General features: G+C 41.8%; 1 protein-coding gene across 8 annotated transcripts in view; it reads left to right on the top strand.

The window, feature by feature from the left end:
- The window catches only part of tshz2 (teashirt zinc finger homeobox 2), a 127,657-nt gene that overhangs the window by 8,456 nt on the left and 98,468 nt on the right, over positions 1-20,733 (top strand). For 6 of the 8 annotated variants that reach the window (XM_086213188.1, XM_086213194.1, XM_086213187.1 and 3 more), the window contains one exon: positions 6,227-6,322. The gene's annotated coding sequence lies outside the window, so the exon portion shown is untranslated. Of the gene's footprint in view, positions 1-441; positions 522-1,588; positions 1,680-6,226; positions 6,323-20,733 lie in introns of all 8 variants that reach the window. The other 2 variants (XM_086213191.1, XM_086213192.1) reach the window with 2 other exon arrangements.

Raw genomic sequence — 20,733 nt, 5'->3', positions numbered from 1 at the left:
GATGGTTTTAAGACTAAGCAGTGATACTTCATTAATTAACCTTCACATTCTATGTAGATCTGCTCATCAAGATGCAGTTAATTAAAGAAAGGTCATTCCAAGGGCTGCTGGGAAGCGGCATTATTACAATGGAGGGATGGCACTGCTTTGAGCGAGATAACACAGGGGAGGGGGCAGGGAGGAAGCCATCACCCAGTCACTGCTCAAATGGCAGACAACTTGCCAAAGCCAGCCTCTGAGTGCAGGACACCTTAGTTGAAGAAAAATGCATTTTTTAGTTGTTTTTTCTTTTTCTTTTGGTTCCCCCCCCCCCTTTTTTATATAGAAACACAGTGTTGAAAAGCTCTAATGGAGAAAGCAACGGTAAAATATTCATTACGCTCAATCGACAGCATCTATCTTTTAGCATCTCAGTATAGTTTTTCTGCTCTGTTTTTGCAGCCCTGCATCTTCTCTGCCAATTTCCAGAGTGAATCCTACTTTCTCTGACCTTGCTCGGTGTACAGAAAAAAAACGCCATCGTGAGTAAATAAAAGGCCAGAAACTGAACGGGACATAAAATAGTTATGTGTCACCTGTAAGTGAAATCCACTCCTGGGTGGTGATTTATTCATTTTGATATCTGCTTGTCCATCTATATATCTAACTTTGTCACTGTCTTCTAAAGTAAGGCTCAGAATAGGTTGCCGTGCTTTTGAGAACTGACCAGAGTGATGCTTTATTTTATATCCTGGAACGTTACCGTGATATGTCAGGAATGCCTCAAGGGAATTTCTCCAGATTTGGCACCAACAGTCACTTGAGCTCCTTTTTTTACTGGCCACAAAACCTGCTACCATCCTGCTTTTGACTGCAGTAAGAGCAGTTTTAATCAGCATTAACTTCTGGATGATCCTCGTAGACGCAGGAGTTCACGGGCCGCGATTGGCATTGATGTTAACACAAAACCTAGGTAAATGTATTAATTTCCCTAAATCGCCGCGCGCTTAAATCTCATTACTTCTGGCGGAAAGTCCACACGATATCTATTTTAATTAGATTTTATTTCCAAGATACTATGTCTGGATGTTGGGCTTCAAAATAAATTCACTTTTTGAAGTCTATGTCATAGGAAACGATAATGAGGCTGTCAGAGGCTGATTTGGTAAAACTAAATACAGTTTTTAATTACAGTAAGACAATGCTGAGGAATATAATCACAATCTGGTATTCTAGTTTTATTCAGTATTTATTTTTGTTGTACATAGCCGGTAGTACTCTTGGCTCCGCCCCCTGTCACCCTAGACTACTACATACTTCCTCAGTCACATGTGGAGTTGTTGGGTGCATCTTTTCGCCTGAATGTAGTAATGTAGTACCTGGACGAATCACACTATTCCTTCAGTCCCCCCCCCCCCCAAACAGGTGCCCCGACCAACGTGTGGACAAATATCTTTCCCACCTGTAGATCTGGCAGACAGACACCCAACACAGGGAATCAAACCAGCAACCCCCCCTGTCTGCAGCATAATACCTACCCTGCTGCCCTGCTATTCCTCCTCTCCTATCTGGCTTTTACCATTAAGGATGTGATTGTTGTGTCTCACAGGCCTGCATACTAACAGAGGGACGGGGACATTCAGAGACAGCTCAGTATGAAGTCAAGTGTCTGTAGAATTGCCTTCAGGCAAATCACACAAGTGAGTTCAGACTTAGTGTTACAAATGGCTTTCTAAAATGTTGTTGCCAAGCTTTATTTTTTGATAATGCCACCCCTCTCTCTAAGCGCTGCCACGTTTGGAACCCAAGCATCCGTTTTTCAAAATGTTGCTCTACTGCAAAATTGTAGCGAGACATCAGCACCTCCCCTGTGTCCACTCAGTCCTCCTTAACTCATCCCTGAGTGTCTTTTGGCATTGCTTCCAATTTCCAGGTGTTGAGACAAACGTTGCGTAAGTGTGCACGCGGATGCATTCATGTATATGTACATGTGTGTTTATATCCCTCCCACCCTACCACAATACAGTAACTGCTGACCCCGGACGCAGTGCCATTATAGCAGACGAGGCAGGGCTCCCCTGGCAGCGGCTGGGGTGGCTGGTTGCTAGGTGGAGAGACATTACCGCGGGCCTCTGCAATAATTTATCCTAAGAGCGCGGCGAGCCGTCATGTAGCCCCTGACAGAGAGCTGCAGTACTTTATCAGCCTGCCTGTAAATCAGCCATGTGTGGGTGCAGACGGCAACATTGTTTGATCTCTTTCAGACACTCTAATAATCTGCTCCCCTCTGATTGATACCTTCACACAACAAAGCACATTACACCAGCAAACCACAGCAGCCATCAGTGTGTGCGCGGACGTGCGTGTGCTAATGTGTGTGTCCGTGCAGGCGTGTGTCTTTCTGGTGGTCATCAGTATTGCCAGTGGCCTGGGGAGGGAAAGGGAGGGGATGAATGAGTCTTGTGAAGAAACACAGGGTCATTTGGAGTCTCTAAACCAGTGACAGGCTAACGGGTTCACAAAACGATCACTGGATGAAGGGAGGGGCAGCGGGAGAGAGAGAGAGAGAGAGAGAGAGGGACAGAGAAAGAGACAGCCGTGTAAGAAATACAGCAAATAGATAAAGAGCTACTAAAGCGGTTATTCTTTGGTTAAATGGTGCTGGTTTTGTGAATTTTATAGGGACACAATGAAAATGTCCAAGCACAAATAATATTCTGAAAGATTCAGCTCTTTTCTGCATAGCCTGTATTTTTGAAAACGAATATGTAGACCACACTTCAACAAATACAGCAAATGTAACTACACAGTTGAATGCTTGTATTGTTTCTTCAGAGTGCTATTTATTTATTTATTTATTTATATTCCATTCATGGCCCTCTATCAAATCAAAGTGAAATGCATCCTTTCCGGATTGCCTTCCAACTCCTTGCTTGATATGGCTCATATACAAAGGAGAGCAATGTCCCGTCCAACAATACCCATACCATTTGTGCCGCTCAGCTTCAGAATGTCATTGGTTTGAGTGTGACAGTAAAACATAACTCTACCTTTTTTCTGCGGGTTGCATTGGAACATAGCTCCCAATTATTCAGCTCCAAATTCAATAGCAATTTTCTGCTCAATGAAATAGTGGTTTCAATCTCCAGAGTAATGTCACTTTAGAGACGTTTCCAGAATGGCATGTCTGTGAGTGAATAGATGGACGCGGGAGGATTCATTTTGCTTGAGGAAATGATACTTGTCTGCTGAAGCTTGTCATTTATTGATGAAGAGAATACCGCTGCAGTTTGGGTGTAGATATAGTGTTTTTATTCCGGGCATGGAATACCTATTGAATATGTCTAAGTTTGAGCTTTTAGTCAGAATCTAAAAGGATAAAAGATGCCAAGCAGATGCACCACCTTGTGATCGTGTTTGGTCAGATTGAGCCCATTTTGCTTCATTGCAGCATTAAAAGTAGCACTGAACAATAAAAAAATGCAATTATAAGTGTGTTTGTGTGTAATGTATCAGTAGCCCATCCAGGGCCCCATAATGAATGCAATGCAACGTGCGATCACTGAGCCGTGCGTATGCCCCGCTCAATGCATCTCTGAAAATAAACAGAGCAATGGAAATGGTTCTCATTAGTGTTGTTTTCATATTAAGTCCCTCAGACAAGGTTGACAAACCCAGCTCCCTGTGCCAGGCTCCTCGGGGACCATTGCTTCAATACAGCTAGGGCAAACAACACCAGCCGATACCAACACCATTACCACCTCCTATAGTTACTTATCCTCCCCACCCTCCCTGTGGAGTACTCTGTCTACAAAGACCAGAGGAAAAGGCATTAAGATCTTCCAGCAGCATAGAGAAAGAGTCCTGCTTTCATTTATCACCATTGCTATTGGCCCTAAAAGGGACAAATGTCTGTTCTCCATCTCCGTGCTATTAGAATCGGAGAAATGTGTGTTGTGTGTGTGAGATGGAAGTTATTTAGTGCTCCAGAGACGATCCACTGCAAGGCTGTTTAGCAGGAAGGGAACAGGTGTGCTGAGCTTCTGGCTTCCACCATGTGTTCCAGTTGTTTCATCTGCACCTGTTTCCTCAGATCTATGTATGATGATCAAAACGCAGAAATACTGTAACATATGAACAGCAAAGTGTTCCAAATGTTTATGTTAACATTCGCACATCACTATGAAGTAATTAATTATCCTGACAAAGATTGTATTAAAAATCAAATTGGGTAAGCCTAGAAATATTCCTAGTTGATACGTACATTTTCAGTTCTGTCCTAATTTTCAAACATAGATTAAACTATAAAGCTCATAGAATAATTGATTCTGTGGATATATGATATTATAATATAGACAAAGTCAGAAAAGTACATTTCTTCTCCTCAAGGACCCGTGTGTAGGATTTAGTGATATCTAGTGGTGAAGTTGCAGATTTGCAACCCTCACTATCCTCAAAAGATCTGGTTGTCTAACCACAGTCACACATTTTAACAAAAATTCACTGTCTTCACAGTGACCAATACCAAAATCTCACAGTGTTTCTGACCAGATTCTAGCTAGAAACACAAACATATGAATAACTGTTGCCACCAGGTGACACTATGACTAATCTTCCCCAAATTTAACAGATTTTTTTTCTTGGTGTAAACTACAACCCTCCATCAAGTTAGGTGAAAATTAGCATCATAGTTTTTGTGTAATCCTGTTGAATTATGAATGCCGATAAACAGATTTTTAATGTGAAAGGACCAGCATGTAAGACGACATCAAGCGGGGAAGTTGCAGCCTGCAACCCCCCACTTTTCCAAGCATGCAAGAGAACCTACGGTAGCCTGCAGCCTGGGTCATGTATGAAACTACTTTGGACAGAATGAGGCATCTCAAACTTCTCACAGCTCTACATTTTTAGTCAGCACCAGCAACCATGTATTCAGAATCAAAACAAAAAATTGAATTACTTTATTCGTTTACAATTGGTCAACAAAGGTAGGAAAGAGGAAATAGTTGTCCAGTCTTAATTGCACTGAAATCCCCGGAGATCATGACTAAAGCAGTGGTGTAGAGTGTGGAGTCTTGCCGTAACACAGAGGATCATATCACACACAGTTACTGGTTTAATGGAGGGGGGGATGTAAATAACAACAACTCCCTTTAATTTTGGTGCTACAGCAACGTTCCTTCACAGTAATGTAACCAGGTTGGCACCATCTGTTGTTAATAGATGTGGCAAACCGGACATTTTTTGCTCTCTGCTCTGATTTATTCCTGTGAAAGCTGGTTCCATAGTAGTTTCATATGCTCATACAAGTCCCTCCGATTTCTCACTAGATCCCATCCATCCATTTTCTGGACCGCTCATCTGTTAAGGGTCACGTGGGGCTGGAGCCTATCCCAGCTGACACTGGGCGAGAGGCGGGGTTCACCCTGGACAGGTCACCAGTCTGTACCAGGGCCATCAGGAACAATTAGGGGCTCAGTATCTTGCTCAAGGATACCTTGACATGGTCACAGGGGGAAGTGAGGATCGAGCCGGCGACCCTTCAGTTGCTAGATGGCCACTCTACCTCCAATCCATCTGTCTCACTCGGCCACACTGGCCAATTGTTGGAGAAGAAGAAGTCTGTTGTCTGGACGTAGCTCTCTTCCTTTAGTGCTTTGTTCCTTCCCTGTGGCCTTTGTTTGTCATCATAATATGCGTGGGGACGTCTGTTGTTGTGGTTGCCATGATGACCAGCAGCCAGCTTCATGGAGATCATGGGGTTAATGCATCGTTGCAAACAGCGGCACACTTAGCTGGGTACGACTGAGAAAAATGCGAATGACTCAGAACTCTGAAAGTTTCCTTTATTAAATTAAAAGTTAATAATTGATTATCAACTTATGTGATTGGTTAACATATTCATAACTTTGGCTGCAATCAGGTGTTGTGCTCCTCCTGTTGCCGCTACTAAAGGCTTGAATACAACTTAATATTGCACTAGAGCAAGGATATATGAATGGGAAATTCATTTATGTGTCTATGAAGAGACTTTTTGAAGTGGAAACAGTGAGGTTTTTGTCATGAACTCTTGTAATCATGATATTATTTAATTCAGAAGACTTTATTTGCATTTCAGCTGCTAATCTGCATTTTAGTTTTTGGTGGTCTGTCTGTACCGTGTGACATTGCTGTGTGTGCTGCATTCCTTCTTTGACTTTTTATTGGGAAATTATGTTAAACAGAGCAATGTTGTTTTCTCTGAAAGATCACGGAACCCCACCAAGTCAGTCGGTGAACCATCAACATGCCCCGAAACTTCATCCAATAAAGAAAGATCAGGAGTTCTATGAGGCCCATACAGGTAAGTACCTGATCTTGTCAGGTGCAAACATGCAAATCTTGAAAATGAATACACCAATGAAAAATGCTTTTTCACACTTTTAATCCTATTTCCTTAAGTTTATTGCACATTTATCTGTTGATATGAACCAAATATGTATAAAAATCAATCCCAGAGACTTTTCTTTTCCTGTAAAAACAATTGAAATGTTTGATGACTCATCCTGCAGTCAGGGGTGTGTACTACTTCTGATATTGATGCCCTTCCCCATCCATCACTTGATGCACTCACTGCAGTCCCAGAAGACGTATCCCCATAGACTTGAATTTTGAAAGAAGTGGTTGATAAACAGTTAATAAATTGTTTAGACCTTCACACAACCCCCAGCAAATGACTCGTTTCATCTGAAAAGATTTGGAAGGTGTAAGAACTGCACAATGAAATCGTTCATTTACAATCAAGTTAGCAGAGGGCTAACCGGATGTATCCTGCTCCATAGCCGCTCACAGTTGTGTCTGAAAACAGTTGATAAATTGTTTAGAGCTTCAACGACTCTAGTTAAATTACTTCTTTCACCGCGTGATCAGTTTGGTCTAAAAGTTCTTTGAAGAGCTGCATGATTAAATTATTCACTGGCATTCAAGTTAGCGGAGAGCTAACTTGAAGTAGTCGTTCCAGCTGTGAAAAGGTAGACAAATTGTTCTGAGCGTCACACAACCCAAATTCAGCACTATTTGCTAATGTAATCACCAATCAATAGTCATGGCATTTGTCGCTACTGGATACAGGTAAATATATGCACACAAATAGCAACATGACTTCCGTCTCACGGGCCTTTAAGACTTCAGTGTTCATGGATGCATCTTCTCTGTGTTCGTCACTGTCTCGCCCTCTTCCCAGCATGGAGGAGCCACTTGTCCCACCCTGTCTGAGCTTTGGCAGGAGACATCACACTGCTGTAGGCTACTGTACTGTAAATATCACCTTTCTTGTTATCTCCGGGACCTGCTTTTCCAGTAAATAGGGGAACATGTAATTCAATACTCTGTGTCGGGCCATTTGCTTCCAGAGGACATCTAGGTGACATGACTTAGTGGCTCCAGAATGAGTATAAAGATTGATAAGTAATGGCCATATAAAGATGATATTTGCACTCAAATATCCACCCCCCCCCCTTTTTTTTGTACATAACTGCTTTTGATCACTAGTAAGACTAAAAAAGCAGCAGAAGGTATGACATCTCAGCACCATCTGCCACATTAGGATTCTTGTGCTTTAGTGATGTTTATTGTTGATTCAAGCAAAATTGGCAAGATTTTTTTTCCTGATACTATAATAAGTAATTTTGCTGGTCTTGCATGTGACAATGCAAAATACAGAATTATTCAAGTTGATAGCCCAAGCACCTCATGATTGAGTTGGGGGGAGGTGGGGGGGACTCCAACTAGCACGCATGTTGTCATTTATTGACAATAACGATAGTATTGAACTGCGTGGCCCACACAAATGAAATGGTATTTGGTTGTCTTCTGTAATACTGCTGTCGGTCCCTCTGGCATTTTGTAATTTGTTGCAGCGTTTGTGCTCTCTTTCACACTTTAATATCGCAGTATTGCTTCAATTTGAGCAGCAAGATAAAGTTCTATTTCATTTTGTGGTATTAACTTAGCGGGTAGCACACGTCTCAAGGTATTTGTTGTGTTTTGTTTTATCTATGAATTATTTAGAAGCTTCAAAAATAGAGAATGGGTTTTGAAGCCGGTATGTCCTGTCTCTTCCTGCAATCTCAGTCAGATGTTTAATTTGGTCTGCTACCGTGGAAGCACTCACCACGACTGGGATTAGGTGGTTGGCTGTGTAATTTCCCTGAAGGAGGAGCATGTTGAATTGGAGTTTAATGATAAAGGAGGAACTGAACATTTGGAACAAGGAAATATGAGCTCATGATTTCTACATGTGCTTGACGCTGTCATGGATTTTAGCTTCAGCATGAACAATGTGCAAAAAACAAAGAATGGTCCTCATGCATGACTCATGAGCGCACACAGATTTGATCTAAAATTGCGAATACAAACCAGGGTAGCACAATTAATTGAAATTTAATCAAAATGGCAATTGGCCTACCGCAATTTTCAAAACACAGGAAGGAGCAATATTTACTTGAGGCTAATTGCCATGGGTTCCCTCAACCAAACTCCACTGGAATTTTAGTTGAAAATCAGCTCTGTGGCACACAAAAGTTTATGAGAATGACACGTTTGTTAAACACGATCAGCTTCACTTATGAACACCACTTTGATGGGTTTTAAAACATATATGCAATCCTTTACAAAGCCACCGTTATGCTATGCACAAATTACACCATAAGAACACTGTACAATATATTTCTTTCTGTTGAACAAAACGTTGACAGGCTGTTGTGAAGCACTGACTTTATTTCAGGCATTTAACTGAAAAAACAGTGACTTTTAGACAAGGGAACCAGATGTTCAACAATGCTGATGATCATATTTTAGGACTCATTCCTATGCTAATCTTTACTCGGGGCAAGTTTTTTTAAATTTTATTTATGCTGTCCCTGATGGCATTTCCCCGTCCTATATTTCCTCCTTTTCTTCTTTTGCTTGACTTTAACGTTACTTTTTGCATCTGGTAGGAGAAGAGCTGCACTGTCGTTACAGAAGCATACGATGAAATAGCAAAGTTCCTTTGGTGCAAATACACATCAATAGATTAATAAATAATACAAATTTTCACCTAAATGTAAACAAGGCGCTACAACAGTGAAATAGGTATTCTGATAATAAAGTAGTACAATATGAAAGGAGGCAGTGTGGCAGGGTGATGGGCTCTGAATCAGTCACTCATGATTGGTAATAATTGATTCAACCCTACAACAGTGGCAGCACCCACCGGCTGCTCCAATCTGCTGCACTAGTGCGCGTCACCATCTTGACTCGAGCCGCTTCAAAGTATATTTAGCATCTGCAACTTTAACATATTTATCCTCAGGTCTGATCGTAGTGGATCAGTCAACAGATCTGTGTTTTTGCTGCTGGTGGATGCTGGTGAAACTGTAAGCAAACGTCTAAAACAACAAGCAGTACAGCCGTTGGCTGTGTAGACAACTATGTGGACTCTCTTTCAGAGTGTAATACCAGCTGTATGCTGCCCTTGGCTGGGTTAATTGGTGTGTTTCTTTATTTTAATCATGCATCGACATGCACACATTCAAGATTTCATCAACATACTTTAACAGATTTAGCTTTCACATATGGACATGAATCCTACTTACGATCCTCTTTTTTCTGTTTTTTTCAAAGAAAAAACATGAGAAATACTACATTGATGCATGCAAGTGACTAATATAAAATAAAATTGCGCAATTCCACTCGTTAGTCAGTAGCTGGTGCTTATCAATGCTATAATCCTCCTCAGCTAATATTTCATCATTTAGCAACCTTCCTAAAGTTCACTAGGTCTACTAATGAAAGATTACCTGTTTTTCTTTACACTTTTTAAAAATGCTAATGGACTTCAACGAGCTCCTGAGCAAGGATGAAAGTGCCCTAATTCCAGCTCAAAAGGTCACCGAGATGAGTTATAGTGGTATAAGCACCTGAAAGCTATTCCCTTGTTAGATTTGACAAAGAGAGGCTGCCATTTCCCCCTTTAAAAATAGTGTTGGGTAATAAATGATCATTTGTGGAATGTGGGTGCTACTGGCAGTGACTTTTCCACTGACATAACTTTACTGCTGGCTGATTTACATCACAAAAGTTGTACCCAAAATATTTAAAATGAGCATTTTTATTCATGACACACAGCAGACGGCAGTGACACACACAAGAGCTCTTATTGTGCTTCTTAGGGGAAATGGCTAATTAGTTGGCCATGAAAAATGCAGGCGTGCCTGTTTTACTATCACCCTCGATTTGACTGAACAACACTTTGGGCCTTTTTTTTAAAGCAGATTTTGCAGTTATACCTTCGGATTCAGCACAATGGGAAACATGCGTGCTCTGCTCATCAAGACACATTCATGTGACTATCAATTATGAAATATTGGTCTTGGGATAAGCGTGCCTTCTGCAGGTGCAGTGTACACCTCAGCATATGCAATCGTCCGTCTCAGCAGCCCTGTGCTGGTCCCTGAAAGGTGCTCCTGGTGTGGATGTGGGGCTGGAGAGCAGGGATCACGGTGACAGTTTCAGGTGGAGGAGTCTATTAATAGTTTACCTCTCAGCCAAAGCATTTCATCATTTTTGGTGTCTGAGGGCTTCCTGCTTCAAAAAAGGGTGTGAAGTTATGCATCTCAATCTACCCCTTCATATTTCATGCTGTTGAGGATTATAAATAAAAGGACAGACTTTGACCTGGGCTATTAGTTACTCAGAATGCTGTGGGTGGATGGTGCTTTGTCTTCTGTCAGCTTATAGTGCTTTTCCTTCAGAAAACTGCATGATTACAATCAGAGTCTTTCAGATACAATATTAGATATGATACTTGCTGCCTGGAAGTGAAAAGGAGGAGGAATAACACAAGGCAAACCATCCATTCAAATTCAGCCTAAAGGCAACGTCAGAATAGACCAAGGTGCAACATTCTGACATCAGGTCACGTTATGGGTCAGTCTAAAGTACAACTCGCCCGTTCCCACCTCCTTGTGCCACTCTCTTGTTTTGACCACACAAACTGCCCAAACGTCTCCAGAGACAAAACTCTCTGACAGAGTGATGAGGAAAATAGTAAACTAGAAAGCTTTCACTCGCGCTCCTTCCCCATGGTCCACAGATGGGCCCAACATGTGCGGAAGCAGCCTGTCAGTGCTTCTTGTTGTTGGACAGACCTTTGATCTTGAGCAAATAGATAAAAAATGCTCTGAGCGACTGCCTCGGGGCACAAGAATATATGGGCATCACAAAGGGTTCAATTCTGGAAGAAGGCAGTAAAATTAAAACCTTTATTGCCATCTTTATGGCTTCATTCCCTATGGCAATTACATTATCTATGGAAAATGACAGGGCTTTGTTCCCATTATCAGTGAAATCTTGAGCAAGGAGTGTCTGATGGGCTGAAAATGAAAGTGATGTATGTCAGTCTGAATATATTGTGGATGTGGATGTGTGTCAAGGTGGGTACAGGCAGGAATTTAAAAAGTGCTTTTATACAGAAGAAAAACAAAAAAAAAGATTTGCACTTGAGCGTTTCAATCAAACTTGGATTGACATCCCTCACTTAATATTAATGATTTTATTTTCCTGCGACCACTCAGTTGCTAACCACCCGAAACCTCACACATTGACTTTTCTCCGCAAATTGCAACTCATCCGTTTTTTTAATTGTGTTCATTTTTACCTGGGTCCCACCGGACATGCTGCGGTGGTGGTCGTTGTCATCCGTCTGCTTTGACAGGGAGAGAGAGCGAGAGAGTGGCGCAACACCACTTTCCACCCCGAGCTGATGTGTCAGGCTTATCACACAGCCGAGCGATCCGGAGGTGACATCCTCCACTGAATCAGTGACATTTCACGGACGGTGCAAATCTATCCATCTTTGTCAAGCATCCGCCTCGATTTTAGCATTTCCCAAGTTAGCATATTGATCACTAAGAAACGCATGAGTGAGGCCTTCTTGTTTTCTGTTCCTTAAAGCGGGCACTGTGAGTCCGCTGGACTCCTCTGTCAGAGTCTACTGGGCCTTAATGTGCTTCCTTAAAGTTGCACAAGTATGGAGCGCTTTTGTCATTGAGGACCGAGAAGCTCACCGTGTTACTTTGTGTTTATGTCAAAACTGCTGTGGCAGAAAGTTGAAAGTGTAATGCCACTACAACACATAACTGTCATCATCTCCGCAGGGAGGTCATGATTTTTTTGTGCTGTTTATTTGTTTGATTTGTAGCTGGATTATGCAAAAAATTATAAGGTTTTTTTTCACCAAACTCGATGCAGAGATGTAGTACGGGCCAAGGAGGAAGCCATTAAATTTGAGGGCAGATCCATCGAGCACAGCAAGACAATTTGCATTTTATTTTATGGTTTTTTGTTTTTTTTTTACATTTGGTTTGACTGAGGTCTTACATCTCCAAGTGCCTGTCTGTCAGAGAGATTACACCAACTGAAAGGCTCATGAATTATTCATCCCTGGCAGGGACGCTGGATAGCATCGGCAGGTCAGAGGTATCGAGAGATATTTGCCAATTTTTAAATATGGTGGCTGGGAAGTTTTGTTGGAGTCTCTTGCAATGTTGTAACTATAGGATTCATGGGCTTTTCCAAATGTTTTGGGGAGTAACCAAAATGCCAGATGTACAAAATGTGTGTATTATATAAACTTGATGTTGGCAAATATCAGCCAAATGAGTTGTAAAATAATGTGTATTAGAAAAAAAACAAAACAATGTCAGGCGTCCGTTACCACAGTGGAGCACAGATGACATCTTATAGGGCCGGCAAAGTGAAAGCTTGATGCTTTGACTTTGTCTGTCCGTCCCATGCTCGTTAACGTGACATCTCAGGAATGCAGGGATTGACTTCCAATTTGGCTCAAATTTTCACTGGGTCTCAAGGATGATCGAAGAAAGTTTTGAAGGTCATAGGTCACTGTCACTTGAAGCCTACGTCAACGTGATATCTCCGACACACTTTGAGGAAATGTCTTCAGATATTCTGTGGCACCACCACCCACACGGATTTAGGATGGACCTCAAGAAGGACCTGGAAAACTTTCGGTGGTCAGAGGTCACTGTGACAGGCACACAACCATGGAGACATACAACTGGGATGTGCTTCTTCTCTTTTCTTTCTTTATGTTATACAACATAATACAACATTCCAGCAAATTATCGCATCAGCTCTTCAAATGACGTTGTTTATACTTTTGAGAAAAATTCTGCAGTTAACTTGCTCTTCTGTCAGCCTCTTTCTGCTGCCGTGCATCATCGTGTCATTTTAGAGCAAGCAGTTTACTGGCAATCATATCAAAGCCTGGTTTGCTAACGTGTTAGAATACTGTGAGAAGTTTAGGCACATATGTTTTCAATAAACCAACTTTCTCTGCTTAACTCAACAACAATGGATCTTTGTTTCCATAATTTAAATGGTGGTGATGTAAAAAAAAAAAACACATAAAGAATCCTGTTTATGGTTGAAAAACTCCTAACCATCTGGGTCCAGCAGTGTGTAAACTATAGCAGCTTCTGTTGTTTGTGTCAAGCCGTGCAGTCTAATAATTGATTAATAAAGCAAAGCTTTAGGGAAAACTATAACCCCTAAAATGAGGGCGATTATTGCGCCTGTGCCGAAGCAAATCAACAGCGACAGAATAGCACCAGGGATTACAACATCTGCAGTCTGCGGTGTCGAGGTTAACTTGTCCTGTGATTACAAAACGCATTTGCCGGGAGCAGGTGTTACGTTGACACCGTTGCGATCATGTATGTGCAAATACTGGTGCGCACACACACAAAGTAAAACATCCAATCAGAGAGAGCGAGAGAGAGAGGGAGCAGAAAGAGAAAAATGGCTGCTTCGTCAACCATATGCTTTTGGCCTCTATGCCTGTGAGACCCGTGTGAAAACATGAATGAGCAGCCTGCAAAATCGATAGGGACAAGAGATCTAGTGTCTAGCAAATCCAGTGCAGACTGACATGTTCTCCATGTAATCTCCTGTATTGTGCTGCGAGGGGAAAGATTATCCTTCTCTGACTGGCTGGTAAAAGGTTGCTCTGCTGTAGTTCATGTCTGTGTGAAGGGAGGGAGCATATGCCTCTCTGTAAACTATGCTGGCTCCCCCTCCTCCTCTGTCAGAGGCTGGATTATGTCCAACATTATCCACCCCCCCCCCACCCCCCACCCCACCCCCCACCCCCATACTCCTCACACACACACCCGATTCTCCAATAAAGGGCTTTCTCTCTCCCCTTCTCCTTTCAAAAATCATCGGATTTATGACAGTGGATTTTGGAAAAGTTCTGCGCCAATTCTGATGCCTGCTAAGTAGCCGGCAGGATTAGAAGAGGCCTCTTGATGTGTGCACTCCAGTGTGTTGAGCAGTGTATTGTGGTCAGGGTTATCAGTGGAGGAAAAAAAAAGGATGTAGTGTATGGCGTGTAATGATAGGGCTCTTCATGCACATCAAGTCCTGAATTCAGAGAGAGAGAGCGGGAGCATGTGTGTTTGTTTAGAATCAATAGAGAGCACATATCACTTTTAATCTGTCTTGTGCTGCCTTCTCCACCTCTTTGCTTTACGTTCATAAATGAACTTGCATGTTCCACTCCAGCAGCACTATTATGGCAGATGGAGGGAAACAGTATTGCCCGTCTTCTGCTGCTCGGATGAAATGGCCGCTTATATTGACAGTAAATTGAAACCTCGCACAGAATTGACAAAGGTATAATAAAAGGCAGCGACAAGCTCAGGTTGGACTTGTAAAAAATCATGTTGTAAATGGTAATGAAATACAGAAATGACTTTGCCGTGATCTAGAAATAGCTGAAAAGTTGTGTGATATCAGGTGCAAGATTTATTGTGACACGCTTGCATTGGCATGTGTGTTCTTCTAGTCTAGACGCAGGAGGCAGACAGTCACCTTCACAGCCGGCTATGCCTCAGAACGGCCCGCCCGCGCTTCTGTCTGTGACGTCGCTGGGTGGTCGGCGTGTGCAGCTGTAAAGTCAGAATCAGTGAAGCAGTTTTGATTGTCCGCCTGCAGTCTGACTGTCTGACAGAAAGTCTGGCTTTGGGCGAATGTGAGACAAGGAAGAATCAGGTTCTACTCAGTTAATAAAGCCTCAACCAGTTCCTCAGTCTGCCCTTGGAGATCACTTACATCAAAGCACCAATCAAAAACTGGTGCAGATATAATTTGTCATCAGGGATTTCCTGCTGTAGAATTATAGAGAAGATACAGGCCGATCAATACTATGGATTTTCACTGCAGTGGCTGATTGTCCAATTGCCGTGAAACATGTACCGAGATAAAAGGGCACGCCTGCCATTTTGTAACAGACTGCCAAGTCAGCATAGGGCTTGTCAGATACTTATAGGCTGCTGTGTAAGAAAATTATCATGCTGCAGTGTCCAAGTACTATTTAACAGATTTCCCCTCCGTGGTGACGTGATTCATCACAGATGCCCTCTCTTTCTGCTTTTGAGGGGGCATCACTCTGTGTCATTGTCAAGTGTAGCTGTGGCCACACATGGATGGTGTTTCAAAGGAGCAGACACACACGGATGCCAGTGCAATGCAAGCCATCCATGAGCGGATGTCAACTAGAATTAGGAAAGGGGGCGAAATCTGTTAAACCCCCCAAACACCCTTCAACACTGACCATTGAAAGACTCAAAACCTCATTTTCGATTAATTCAATAAAACATTTATCATGAGAACTGTTGATATATTCTCAGAAATCTGTGTTTTTTGAGGACGCTATGCTAGGGCTGTGACTAAAATTAAGAACAGAGAGGTTTTTAGGAATTACGTTTGATTAGGCAAGGTGAGATTTGGTGCCAGCTGTCAGACATGTAGCATGAAGTCCAGAGATGAAGACAAAGTTTGTGGGAATCCAGGTAGACACGAGTCTAACTCGTCAATCACGATATCAGAGCTCCACTACGTTGGAGTTCACTCAAATAAGGGGTTCCTATTTAACTCTTTAGGGGGGAAAAAAACAATCTAAATTGAGCAGATTTTTTTTTCTAACAGGGAATCTCAACTCTAAACTTTTAGCTGTGTCTCCTTTATTGTGAAGATGAGTGGACCAAGTTACATCTTGAATTTTAGGAATGGGGCAGAAGTCTTACCAAAAGAAAGTTACAACAAACAGAAATGTATCCCCTTTTTTCATTTAAAAGAAAATCCAGGCAGATGGAGAGAAGAAGGCCTCGGCCGTGAAGCTGTGAGTCCGGTCTGTGTTGGCTCCTCAGCCCAGTCCTGACAGAGTTTACAGGCCTGGACGTCCAGCAGAGAAAATAAGAGGCTGCTGCTCAGTGACGGAAGCAATGACCCTCAACTCAGTCAGCTGCTGTTTATAGATGTTCTGTCTCCATAATGACTTTTAAAGCTGGTTTGAAAGTTTAGGACATTATATTTTTGTGTATTAAAGGCGAGTTGGCACTGTCACCCATGTGGATGCCCAAAGCTGTTGAGGCCACAAGAGTCTGTATAGCTGGAAACTTTGTGCTGTCCAGAATGAGTACATATGCTACCAGTTTTGGATGAACAGAACGTGAAAATAACTTGAATCCTGTTTGTTTGAGGGTTTGATTTTGCACCGGTTGACCTTGATGTTTGATATGACATTGACCTTTAGGGTGCATTTGAATCTGAAGGTAAAATTTCCCCAACGGTGAGTGATTCATTAACATTTTAATCATCATGATAACCGTGTGACCATGATTATCATGCTTACTAGACTGTCCGGCCTCTTTTCATGTAGACCTGCTCCAGGGAAACTTTTCGGTTATAAGAAATCACTTCTTCAGCGAGCTAAACCCCAGAAAACCCTCCCAAGAGTGAAACTGTGAAACTGCCTTTCCGAGGTGTTCTGCTTGGCTTGATCGGTGCTGTTAAAGGCTGCCTCAGCATTGTGTCAGAAAATGTGTTTTTGTTCTTTGTTTGTTTCCCTATCTGCAATGGCCACGAAGTGCAGTAACCTCTCATGACCACATGGTACCAAAATTATACACTTGATATGCTGTCCATGTTTGTTTTCCATTAAGTTTATATGAAAAGTCAACACTACAGAAATGCATTTCAATACACATTTTGATGAATTGATATCAGTGTGTGTATCAGCACTTCCAGCACATCAACGTACTGCCAAAATAATTTTGGTGACACACCGTTACATCTCTGCTCAGAGGGCATCACTGTGGAGCGAAGGCGTCTGTTGGGACATATATTTCCAGTGTTATGGCATAGCATTCACGTTAATGTGTGATGTCAGTATGCCATGTAGCTTCAGTGTCAACTAGCTAATGTTAGCTAAAACAGCAGTACCAGGAGACACGTTCCTGCCCAGCTGGTGAATTTGCGTTCAACAATCGCTCCCCTTCACTCTTTTAGTGGTATCTTTAATCTTGGAAGTATCGCTCTTGTATTCCACTAAATGCTTCACTATATCTAACAGCTAGTTGCTAACTGTGCCTGTTTTTGTTTGGAGTTTACAGTGTCGCTTGGCAAGTGTGGGTTTTTTTATAGCTCTTTTTGCTGAGACCAGCCGCCTGCTGCAGCCAAAAACAACTCTGTGAGAGTGAACCAAAACAGTAAAGTTGCAGCTGGACAGCTAAACAATGAGCTGAAGAGCTCAGTAAATCAGAGGTTCATCACCACCAGAAAAACCTCCCACACCGTCATTAGATGCATTGTTTTTCATTAAATAGTGAATATAGCCACTTTACCCAGAATTGATGTGATGGAGTACATGGCAGACGCCAAGTTTTAGCACTACTTTATTAATGCGGTGCATGCTGCCACTATGATTTATACACTTTTCACACTTGACAGATGACACAAAGTTTACCTTTAACATTTTCTTTTTGCTTTTCAACACAGATTCACAGGATTTTCCTGGAGAATTTAAAAAGCTCTGTTGGGTTATTTCATGGCTCTTGGTAATAAATGGTCCAGCATGGTTTCTGAGAAATGCCAGGGTGTAAAACTAAGTTATTTGCAGAGTTGTTGTTTTTTTTGTTTTTTTTATTGTATTTAACCTTTATTTAACCAGGAACACCCACTGTACAAGACAATGTGCCAACAACAATTTCTAGAGAGACAACAATAGACAATAGACCACTGAAACACACAAGTACAGATTGTAACTCAGCTCAGATAGGGCCGTGACATCGGTCAGTTACATTTGGTCTCATCATGTCTTGAAATGCTTCAGAGGTAGATTTGTTTGACACAATTTGCTCCGCAGTTCATTTCAAAAAGTAGGGAGCAAAATAGGAAAGAGCTCTTTTGCCCAGCTCAGTTGCAGCCCCATTATAATCAAACACCAAATTCTGTAAAATGACAACCTTGTTGAGGTGTAGATTTTTAATTTTTAATTGATATTATTTTCAAGATTTGCTGCTATTCTTTGTTTCCTCTTATTATTTCATATTAAAATTTGCACTTTAGGTAACACAAAAGAAATATTTTGAAGATGTAAAGCTATCAGCTGAGAGTAGCCAAAGACCGCGAGGGACAAGTCTGACTGGCCTGATGTTTGACCCAAGGTCAAAGGTCAACTTAAAACCACAACTTTAGCTCTTTGTATTCCATCCTCTGTTGTCCTTCCGTACTGCCGGTCTCAGCTGACAGGTGTGGAGATGAGTGTTTGGGGAAATATTCACAGCGAAATGAATTCATACTGTAAGGTAATGAGGACTTGCATGAGCTGTAATTGTTATTATTGCCAGACACAAATTGAAAAGCATAACCTGTCTGACACCAGCTATCAGTTGTCATTATGTGGGAAAACATGCCCTCATTGCAGATAGCTGTCTGTTGACACCCAAAGTAATTGAGGAAGTAGTCGAGCTGTTGAAGGCTCTCAAAGGGGAGGACGAACACTTGATCAGAGCATTTTTATGCCTTCGGAGATAATTTGATTTCACATAATGTCTATTTTACAGCCAGATATGCCATTAATTTGCATGATAGCTAGCCAACGTGTGACATTTTTATTTAGACGTCCCCGCACTGTTTGGAGAACAATTGGGTGGTGTTTTTTCCTCTGTCAGTCTTTGGGAGCGCTGGCGTCTCCTTATATCATATCTAACAGAGCAGTGAATAGCTGCCTCTCGGCTCACATTGCTGTGTCATTTTTTAAGTGGTGACGGGCGGGAGGAGGCGGGGGTATATTGTTGACAGTGAGATGATGATTTCACTTTTAACTCTTTGTTGTTGTTTCTATACAGCTAAGCATTAACAAGAAATCACTTAAGCCCGCTTAATCAAAAGGGTTGCTGGTTGGATTCCAGCATCCCTCCATGTCCAAGTGTCTTTGAGCAAGATATGGAGCCCCTAATTACTCCTGATGGAGGTTGGCGCTTGGCAGCCTCCATCATGAGTGCCTGTGTGTGTGTGTGTGTGTGTGTGTGTGTGTGTGTGTGTGTGTGTGTGTGTGTGTGTGTGTGTGAATTGGGGAATGAGGCAACATTGTTAAGTGCTTTGACTATCATAAAGGTGGAAAAGCACTATATAAATTGAGTCCATTTTCCGTTTATGGCACATCACACTATTAGCTGTAGACTGACTTGGTTTCCCAGTGGCCAACGCTGATGTTTTAGAGAGCAGCAATGCTGATGGCCAATGAATAATGCTGGTGTCACAGTGTTGTTGTTGTTTTTTGGCATCTGACAAATTACAACAATTTACCACTAATAGAATAAATGCACTCAAACGAGCAATTACGTGACATTAATGTTATCTGCATTGTCTCTGTTTGCTTATGTGCGCTCTGCCTGCTGTTTACTTATTTTAAATCAATAAAAAGTAAAAAAAAAAAAATCTCCAAAGGGATCAAAAAACTGGAAACTTTTTGGAAGCAAAACGTATGATGAGACATAATTTTAGTGTTCTTGACGGCATGTTTGTGGAGATGGAAGCATCTCCTTGTTTCTGATGGAGAACAAACATTTGGAGGGTGACAGCTGGTCCCTAAAGCCTCAAAGGTCTTAAATACTAATAGGAGGCCTTAAAGTAATACTTCATCCGGAGTAAAGTGTGTTTTTCTTTTCAATTACTCACAAATAGATGTCTTGAGGTCAGAAAGGCTTTTTTTTCACCTCTCGAGGCTAATGGTGACCCATCCCCACCAACTACAAACAACAGCAAAACTGTCCAAAAAATATCAGGTTTTTTTTTTTTAAGCCAGCTGCACCATGCTGAAAAAAAATGTGGGTCCATTTTGGATCCAGAGTGGTGTTAACTCATAAATGTTAATGGCGTATAAAAATGGAGCATATTTCACTGGTTTTATCTTTAATTTATTGTGGCAAAAATGTCTTAAAAACTCTTTTATCTTGGTCATCCCTGTAGACACCTTGATTTATAAATTTGTTATTTAAATAAAGTTAAAAAAAAAAGAGAGGCAATGTCAGCTTGCAGTGTAGGCAGTTTTTGTGTGCAGTTTAAAGCAGGTTATGGCGGACATCTTACTGGGAGGATGATGTGATCTGATTGGATTGTAGTGACTGTTCATTCTGAGCTTGTATTGCACTTACAGACTTATTTCCTGCAGTATTTTTGCCATGTATCCCCAGCACAGGCTGATGCTCTCTCTTCTCAGCTCAGGCTGGCAAACCGGGCAAGTCTGTGCTTGATGCCTGAAGTGCTGAAGCGAGAACAAGGGGCTTCTTTCCCATGAACTGGAGCCAAGTGCCAGCACTTAAGGTGAAGGGCCGAGGCGCTGGAGAAGTAATTTAATCTGAGGCT

The sequence above is a fragment of the Aulostomus chinensis genome, chromosome 9, assembly GCF_037954235.1.
Source record: "Aulostomus chinensis isolate RoL2024-O1b breed Wild chromosome 9, RoL_Achi_v1.0, whole genome shotgun sequence".
NCBI classification, from domain to species: Eukaryota; Metazoa; Chordata; class Actinopteri; order Syngnathiformes; family Aulostomidae; genus Aulostomus; species Aulostomus chinensis.
The sequence above is the reverse complement of the archived record's forward strand: the minus strand, read 5'-3'. Positions and strand labels throughout refer to the sequence as shown.